Consider the following 7,908-nt stretch of genomic DNA (forward strand, 5'->3'; position numbering starts at 1 on the left):
ATGGCAGATGGAGTTTAATCCGGACAAATGTGAGGTAATGCGTTTTGGAAGATCTAATGCAGGTGGGAAGTATACAGTAAATGGCAGAACCCTTTGGAGTATTGACAGGCAGAGAGATCTGGGTGTACAGGTCCACAGGTCACTGAAAGTGGCAATGCAGGTGGATAAGGTAGTCAAGAAGGCATGCTTGCCTTCATCGGTCGGGGTATAGAGTATAAAAATTGGCAAGTCATGCTACAGCTGTACAGAACTTTAGTTAGGCCACACTTCGAATATTGCGTGCAACTCTGGTCGCCACACTACCAGAAGGATGTGGAGGCTTTGGAGAGGGTACAGAAGAGGTTTACCAGGATGTTGCCTGGTCTGGAGGGCATTAGCTATGAGGAGAGGTTGGATAAACTCGGATTGTTTTCACAGGAACGACAGAGGTGGAGGGGTGACATGATAGAGGTTTACAAAGTTATGAGCGGCATGGACAGAGTGGATAGTCAGAAGCTTTTTCCCAGGGTGGAAGAGTCAGTTACTAGGGGACATAGGTTTAAGGTGAGAGGGGCAAAGTTTAGAGGGGATGTGCGAGGCAAGTTCTTTACACAGAGGGTGGTGAGTGCCTGGAACTTGCTGCCGAGGGAGATGGTGGAAGCAGGTACGATAATAACATTTAAGAGGCATCTTGACAAATACATGAATAGGATGGGAATAGAGGGATACCGTCCCCAGAAGTGCAGAAGGTTTTATTTTCGGCAGGCATCAAGATCGGCGCAGGCTTGGTGGGCCAAATGGCCTGTTCCTGTGCTGTGCTGTTCTTTGTTTGTCCATAATTCATTCCAAGAGTTCAGTGGCAGAGAAGTCGTATTCTTTTGCATTCTCCCTGTATTGGTTAACATAGTTGTCCAAGCTTTCGTTGACTTTCTGTTTATTCTTCATGGGTTCCAGTCGATGTACTCTAACATTAACTGTTATCCTAAACTGACTTTCTAATGTTGCCCATAGCTTCAATGGATCCTTCTTGTCAGCATTAGATAAACCAGAGGTATTGATCTTGTGCAGACCTTCATGTCCTCTGGTGATCCTAATTTTTATCGCCTGTTTCTCTGTATCCACAACCTCGTGGTCTAGGAAACATCGTTCAATCCTTTGTTTCAACAGTTTGAATTCGCTTGGGACAGCAGGTGCTTTCCAATCCATCTCTGGAAATCTGGCTGCCATTGCCTAAGCTTTCTATTGAGTTCCTTGTGGAATGTTTTGCTATTGGAGATGGCTTAAACTGGTTTGGCAGGGAATGGGGACTTGAGGGTAGATTCAGTTGGACGAAATCAGATTGGATAGCAGAAAATTAGTGGATGAGTCTGGAAGGCAGAGGAAGCAAAGGTTAGAAAATAAAAAAAGGTCTTGGCAATGCTCAAGGGTATATACTTCAACGTAAGAAGTATAACAAATACAGCAGATGGGCTGAGGGCACAGATAGACACCTGGCAGCATGATAGTGTAGCTATTACAGAAACAGGGCTTAAGGAGGGACAGAAATGGTAGCTTAACAGTCCTAGTTACAGGGTTTTCGGACACAATAGAGAGGGGGATATAAAAGGAGGGCGGGGGGGGGGGGTGGCAATTTTGGTCAAAGAAACAATTACAGCTGTGAGGAGGGATGATATGTTGGAAGGAACATCAAATGAGGCCATATGGATTAATCTAAGGAACAAAAAAGGGGCAATCACACTGCTAGGAGTGTACTATAGATCCCCAAACAGTCAGAGGGAGGTAGAAGAGCAAATGTGTAGGCAAATCTCTGAGAAGTGCAAGAACAATAGGGCAGTAATAGTAGGGGATTTTAACTAACCCAATATTAACTGGGATAGGTTTAGTATAAAAGGAATTGAGGGAGCAGAATTCTTGAGGTGTATTGAGGAGAACTGTTTTGGCCACTATGTAGCAAGTCCAACAAGACAGGGCACAGTTCTGGACTTAGTTTTAGGAAATGAAGATGGGCAGGTGGAAGGAGTGGTAGTGGGAGAGCATTTTGGTGGTAGTGATCATAATTCAGCCAGTTTGAACATAATTATGGAAAAGTACAAAGATAGAATAAGAGTTAGAGTTCTCAATTGGGGTAAGGCCAATTTTACTAAACTGAGGAGTGATTTGGCAAAAGTGGACTGGAAACAGCTACTTGAAGGTAAATCAGTGTCAGAGCAGTGGGAGGCATTCAAAGGGGAGATTCAAGAGGTTCAGGGTAAACATGTTCTCACAGGAAAAAGGATGGGACAGCTAAATATACAGCACCCTGGCTTTAAAGGAGCTTACAGGGTAAGGTAAAGCAGAAAAGGAAAGCTTATGTCTGACACGGAGGACTCAGTACTACAGAAAGCCGAGAGGAGTATACCAAGAGGGGTGAAATCAAAAAGGAAATTAGGAAAGCAAAGAGATGACATGAAAGAATCCTGGCAAACAAAATCAAGGTGGACCCAAAGATGTTTTAACAATACAATGAAAAAGAGGATAACTAAGGAAAGAGTAGGGCCCATAAAAGACCAAAAAGGTAACCCTTGTGTAGGGGCAGAAGATGTTGGTATGGTTCTTAATGAATACTTTGCGTCTGGCTTCACAAAAGAGGGGGATGATGCAGATAAGAAGGAGGAGTGTGAAGTATTGGATGTGATAAACATAGGGAGAGAGGAAGTATTAATGGGATTAGCATCCTTGAAAGTGGATAAATCACCAGGGCCGGATGAAATGTGCCTCAGACAGTTAAAAGAAGCCAGTGAAGAAATAGTGGAGGACTGACCAGTCCTCACTGGATACAGGTGTGGTGCTGGAAGACTGTGAACGTTGTACCTTAGTTTCAACAGGGAGCGAGGGATAGACCAAATAATTATAGGCCGGTCAGTCTAACCCCAGTAGTGGGCAAATTATTGGAATCAGTTCTGAGGGACAGGATAACCTGTCACTTGGAAGTGCATGGACTAATCAAGGATATTCAGTATGGATTTGTTAAGGGACGATCTTGTCTGACTAACTTGATTGAATTTTTTGAGGTAGTAACAAGGAGGATAGATGAGGGTAGTGCAGTTGATGTGGTCTACATGAATTTTAGCAAGGCTTTTGACAAATTCCCACCTGGAAGACTGGTTAAAAAATAAAAGCCCATGGGATCCAGGGGAATGTAGTAAGCTGGAGATAAAATTGGCTCAATGGCAGGAAACAGAGTGTAATTGTTGACAGTGTTTTAGCGACTGGAAGGCTATTTCCAGTGGCGCTCTGTGCAGGACTCAGTACTAGGTCCCCTGCTTTTTGTGCTATATATTAACAATATGGACGTAAATGTAGTAGACATGATTAAGAAGTTTGCAGATGACACAATAATTGGTCGGGTGGTTGATAGCGAGGAAGATAGCTATAGACTACAGGAAGGTATCAATGGAGGTCAGGTGGGCAGAACAGTAGCAAATGTAATTCAATCCGGAGAAGTGTGAGGTGATGAATTTGGGGAGGTTAAACAAGGCAAAGGAATACACAAATAATGGGAGAATACTGAGAGTTATAGAGTAAGACAAGCTCCTTGGAGTGAATATCTACAGATCCATGAAGATAGCAGGACAGGTCAATAAGATAGTTAAGAAGGCATTTGGAATCCTTTCCTTTATTAGTCGAGGTATAGAATATAAGAGCAGGGAGGTTACGCTGGAACTGCATAAATCATTAGTTCCACCACAATTTGAATACTGTGTGCAGTTCTGGTCACCTCATTATAGAAAGGATGTAATTGCACTAGAGAGGGTACAGAGGAGATTTACAAGGATGTTGCCAGGACTGGAAAAATGCAGCTATGAGGAAAGATTGGATAGGCTGGGTTGTTCTCCTTGGAACAGAGGAAACTGAGAGGAGATTTGATTGAAATTGTGAGGGGATGCATAGAATTGATGGGAAGGGCCTATTTACCTTCGCAGAGAGGGCAGTGACGAGGGGGCATAGATTTAAAGTGATTGATAGAAAGATTGGAGGGGAGTTGAGGAAAAAATATTTCACCCAGAGGGGTGGAACTCACTGCCTGAAAGAGTAGTAGAGGCAGAAACCCTCAACTATTTAAAAGCTGTCTGGATATACACCTCAAGTGCCATAACCTGCAGGGCTACGGACCAAATGCTGGAAGGTGGGATTCGGCTGGGTGGCTTGTTTTTCGGCCGCGCAGACACAATGGGTCAAGTGGCCTCTTTCTGTGCCATAAACTTTCTATGATTCTACTCTTTTCTCCCACTGAGGAGCAAATTTTGTTTCAAAGTTGCAGCAAGCTGCAATGTCTGGAGAGCTGAGCAGGAGCCACGCCCTGAGCTGTGCTGCTATAGCGTGAGCTTGTGACCTTTTAGGTCGGAGGGGCCATGGCATTGGGGTCAGATAATGAGTCACAAGTACGGCGAGTAATACAAATGAAGCTGAAGGGCAGGCATAAAAGGTTGCATGTAGAGCTTTAATGGAGACTTGCCATTGCTTCAGCTTACACATGCTCAATGACTGTGTAGGAGATCTGAATCATGTGATATTGCATCACTTCCTGTGATGACATACATATTAGCATAAGCATATTTAAATGATTATACTTAACATACGAACAAATACACGATCACAACAGCTTCCAAAAATCCAACAGACTTTCTGTGAAAAATCAGAGATAAAAACTGAAAGGGCATCACTCTGCATAATCCATCTCCATAGCAATATGGCACATCTGGGATGTCCCAGATAGAAATTTAAATGAATTATCTCCAACTCCAAACATTCCCTTTGTTCTGGGAAATCATATGAACAATTTAAACCCTTGATTGAGGCAGCTGCAGACACGCTATCTCCATTAAGAAGTTCAGAAAGGTAGCCCATAATTTAGTGTTTTCACACTTCCTATTGTGACCTTACTAAATAAACATGGGCCACCCTTTGATCGGTAATTACCCTAGGTTTGTCTACCAGCTTCTCAAACTAGGTGTTTTCATTCATCTTACATTTGAATATTTAAATTTCCAAATTAAAAGTTATACTCCTAAAACATATGAATCATGAAAATAGACTTTTGTAACACCTTTCCCCTAAGAAAAATGAAAACTCACCACTACTGTGATGTGTTTTCATTCATACCAGCTAAAATAAAGCAACTTATAACATGCAATACATTTTAACGACTACCTTATCACATGCAATACAGATAACCACTGACCACCTCCAGGCGCGTATCCATTGTCTCTCGAGATAAGGAGGCCCAAAAGAAAGAACAGATAACAGTCTTCCTCCATTTTCCACAAGATAGTCCATCTTGACAGCATCACTCTGCTGAACCCATAGCCAGGAACCATGATCCAATTAAGATTTAAAATGTTTCTTCTTGCAGTATTTTCTGCAAGTTTACTTCTTACACAAATGAAAATCCATTTTGCTGCTAGTATTGTCGTCACCCAACATACATTGCAGTAAATCTCCTTTCACGTAACGAGTATAATCCAAATTTTTACCATGTGCCTGGGTAAGTAATGATTCTAATTGTCCCTCTAGCTTTTGCATATTAGTAAATATGAATTGTAATCCATTTGGTTCTTCTGGAAGAGAAGATTCCTTAGTGTTATCCACATGTGAATTTTCAAGCACAGGCTTTGAATCAGTCTGTTTATATTTCACCTTCTGAACTTTATTGTCCTCCATGTTTGCAGGTTCTCCATTGTTTAAGTCTGAAAAGAATGTCCCAATTAATTCCACAGTTAAACCATCTTCCTCCTGATTAACAGCAGGTGTATCTTTATTTTTAAGTAATTTCCACAGACACAAACATTTTGGATTTTGTTTTTGAATACCAAAATTCCATAGATTCGGGGAAGGTTCCTTTAGATTGGAAAATAGCGAATGTAACTCCTTTATTCAAAAAGGTAGAGAGACAGAAAGCAGGAAACTACAGGCCAATTAGCTTAACATCTGTCTTAGGGAAAATGTTAGAAGTTATTATTAAAGATGTTATAGCAGGGCATTTAGAAAAATTCAAGGTGATCAGGCAGAGGTAACATGGCTTTGTGAAAGAGAAATCATGTTTAACCAATTTATTGGAGTTACATGTGCTGCAGATAAAGGGGAGCTGGTGGATGTATTGTACTTAGATTTCCAGAAAGCATTTGATAAGGTGCCACATCAAAGAATATTGTAGAAAATCAAAGCTCATGGTGTAGGGGGTAACATATTGGCATAGATAGAAGATTGGTTAGCTAACAGGAAATAGAGAGTAAGCATAAATGGGTCATTTTCGGGTTGGCAAGTTGTAACGAGTGGTGTGCCACAGGGATCTGTGCTGGGGCCTCAACTTTTTACAATTTATACAAATTACTTGGATGTAGGGACCAAAGGTATAGTTGCTAAATTTGCTGATGACACAAAGATAGGTAGGAAAGAAACTTGTGAAGAGGACATAAGAGGGCTACAAAGGGATATAGATAGGTTAAGTGAGTGGGCATAGATCTGGCAAATAGAGTATAATGTGGGAAAGTGGGAAATTGTCCACTTTGGCAGGAAGAATAAAAAAGAAGCATAAGATCTAAATGGTGAGAGATTGCAGAGCTCTGAGATGCAGAGGGATCTGGGTGTCCTAGTGCATGAATCGCAAAAGGTTAGTATGCAGATACTGCACATAATTAGGAAAGCTAATAGAATGTTATCGTTTATTGTGAGGCGAATTGAATACAAAAGTAGGGAGGTTATACTTCAGCTATACAGGGCATTGGTGAGACCACATCTAGAGTACTATGTACAGTAGTGGTCTTAGTTAAGGAAGAATGTTGGAGGCAGTACAGAGAAGGTTTATTAGACTAATACCTGGAATAGGCGGGCTGTCTTATGAGGAAAGATTGGACAGGCTAGGCTTGTATCCGCTGGAGTTTAGAAGCGTAAGAGGTGACTAGATTGAAACATATAAAATCCTCAAGGGTGGATGTGGAAAGGATGTTTCCCCTTCTAGGAGAAGCTCGAACTAGGGGTCACTGTTTAAAAATAAGGGGTCTCCCATTTAAGACAGAGATGAGGAGAATTTTTTTCTCTCAGAGGATCGTGAGTCTTTGGAATTCTCTTCCTCAAAAGGCAGTGGAAGCAGAGTCTTTGAATATTTTTAAGGCAGAGGTAGTTAGATTCTGGATAAGCAAGGGGGTGGAAGGTTATCCGGGGTAGGTGGAAATGTGGAGTAATCAGTACAGCCATGAACTTATTGAATGGTTGAGCAGGCCCGAGCGGTCGAGTGGACAACTCCTGCTCCTAAGTCGTATGTTCGTATGTTTGAAATAGCAAGTTCAAAATGGCTTCTTCTTGTGCAACCAACTTGTTCTTTTGTTGGTCAAAATCTTCTTTAGCCACTTTAAGAAGGTTGTTTAAATGTTTTTTATGTTCTCTCATGATGACTTTGAGATTAAAGGTCGTCACCATTTTTGCAGAATGTGGGCTGGATTTTGTAGTCCCGCTGCCAGGCGTGGTGGCGGGTGTAGAAAATGGTGGTCAACGCGTACGGGCCACATGCTGCTGTGATCTTGAGTCCAGCGGCTCATTATCATATGCAGGGCGGCCGACCCCACAATCACGTGGTGGGGGTGGCCTTGGCGCTGCCATGAATGGCATCAACTGTTTCTGTGCAGGTGCTGGCACCATTTTTAAAGGGCTGCTAGCCCTGCAAAGAAACTGCAGAGTTGTCCCCATTCCCCCTCCCCAAACTACACCAAAAAGAAATATTTCCCCCCCCCCCCCCCCCACTACACTACCAATGCAGAGTTGATCCCCTTCTTCCCCCAACGGCACTAAGTGCAGAGTTGCCCCCTTCCCTACGTCAGTGGCACCAGTTTACCCTGCTGAAGATCCGGAAGGTCAGGCAAAATTGCTGCAGATTAGATTTTAATTAATGCAAAC

The sequence above is a fragment of the Heterodontus francisci genome, chromosome 4, assembly GCF_036365525.1.
Source record: "Heterodontus francisci isolate sHetFra1 chromosome 4, sHetFra1.hap1, whole genome shotgun sequence".
NCBI lineage: Eukaryota > Metazoa > Chordata > Chondrichthyes > Heterodontiformes > Heterodontidae > Heterodontus > Heterodontus francisci.